We start from the raw sequence: 1,868 nt of genomic DNA on the forward strand, positions 1-1,868 counted from the left end.
AGCGAGTGGAAACAAGTCGAACCATTAGAAGGGATGTGATGACAATACCTAGAGCCGGAGCAAGGTGAGGTTCATGAGTTTGAACAGATACTAAGGCAATTTGAGTGTCAACACAATGATATATTAGAGGATGTGTTGGTTTCTCTGTGATGAAGTTCTCATCGTATAACTGGTTGTGCAGACATTCTGCTCAGGCTTTCTAGATTTGAGTCTTGCAAACTGAAGCAACATTATGCAATGAAATATGGGACTATTCCTATTGTTCATGCAGTAGGACTCAGAGATATTGTTCTTCTACTACTAGTTATCATCTTTTTATTTAATACTTCTTGCATCATTTGATATGCATCTGAATACAACTTTATTTTATAATGAATTTTCTTCATGAAAGGTACAAAGGGCTGTTATTGAGTTAGCAAATTCTTACGCATGTAATGTAAGAACCAGAGAACTAGACATACTTTGATCGTCCAATAAAACATGACCTACTTTGACCTGTGCAAATTTTTTGAAATGTTTGTAGATTATAACTTTTAAGTAAAATGTGAAGAGTGTAAAAATAATAATTTGGAATATAAAACAGTAGAGTAATTGAAGTTATCTCTATCCAAGTTTTGGATTTTGTTAGTATTATCTGATTGTGTCATTTATTGTCTTTTTGTAACATGAATAAGGGTTATAGCAATCTTAGTCAACTTTCTATCATTTTCAGCTCTATAATTTTTTCCATTTCATGCAGAGTCGTGGTGCTTTAATGGGTTTTCCATGTGTAGATCTTCCACCACACTATATGGACCCTTTCAAGTTGTATGACCCAGTAGTAGGTGAGCATTTCAACATTTTTGCGGCTAGTCTAAAGGTAACAGATCGTGTAGTTATAGTAAGTCATGGATATTCATGGAAACAAACTTCTAAAGGTCGTTGGAGATTGCATCAGATAATTAATGAGAATGATTGGAAATTACAGGGTATTGTGAATAGGATTGATACAAAAGAGTGGAACACTGAGTTGGACATTCACTTATAGTGTCAGATGGTTACCTGAACTGCTCCTTGGACACACTGCAGACTGGCAAGCCTCAATATAAAGCGGCATTGCAGAAGGAACTTGATTTACCAGTTCGTGATGATGTCCCATTGATCAGTTTCATTAGGAGGCTTGACCCACAAAAGGGTCTTGATCTGATTGTTGAGGCAATGCCTTGGATGATCGATGAAAGTGAAACGAGTAGGTGAATGTCAAAAGAAAAAAGATTTATAATTATTCTGCCTTTCTTCACTATTGTAGCATTGTTGCCTTCTTAGTGGTTGAGGATGGGTGGTGGACTTGTTAGTTTCTAAAACATTGATTTTGCCTGTTAACTTTCTGTTATCTTCATTTGAAAACTATTGAGCTATGTCCACGTGTATATAATTAATCACTTTCTAATTATTGTTCGTATAAGATTATGTGATTATATATTGAATATATGCAATTCAAAAGTGTTGTTGTAGGACGTTTAATGTTAAAGTTACACTTTATAAGTGTTGCTTTAGAAAAGATATAAAGTTACACTTTATAAGTGTTGCTCTAGATGAGATATAAAGTTACACTTTATATGTGTTGCTCTAGATGATCAATAAAAGGCAACACTTTTTAAGTGTGACCAATAACACTGCAAAGACAACATTTTTTAAGTGTAGTATAATAAAAAATAAGTGTCTCTAATGCATCACAACAAAGCGTGCCCTTATACTTCTTTGGCTACACTTTATAAGTGTAGCCAAAGATGACGACATTTAAAAAGTGTTGCCTAATGTCAAAGGTTACGCTTCTTTAGGCCACCCCTTAAAAAGTGTTGTTTCAAGTCCAACAGTGTAGCCTTTTA

The 1,868-nt window shown here is 34.5% G+C and overlaps 1 long non-coding RNA gene across 1 annotated transcript; it reads left to right on the plus strand.

Moving 5' to 3' along the window:
- The first annotated feature begins 748 nt into the window (after positions 1-748).
- Positions 749-1,279, plus strand: LOC114074000. Its single transcript, XR_003574539.1, has 2 exons — positions 749-824; positions 968-1,279. It is a non-coding gene; the product is annotated as an uncharacterized LOC114074000 (long non-coding RNA).
- Positions 1,280-1,868: the final 589 nt, after the last annotated feature.

This window comes from Solanum pennellii, chromosome 9, assembly GCF_001406875.1.
Source record: "Solanum pennellii chromosome 9, SPENNV200".
In the NCBI taxonomy this organism is placed as follows: Eukaryota; Viridiplantae; Streptophyta; class Magnoliopsida; order Solanales; family Solanaceae; genus Solanum; species Solanum pennellii.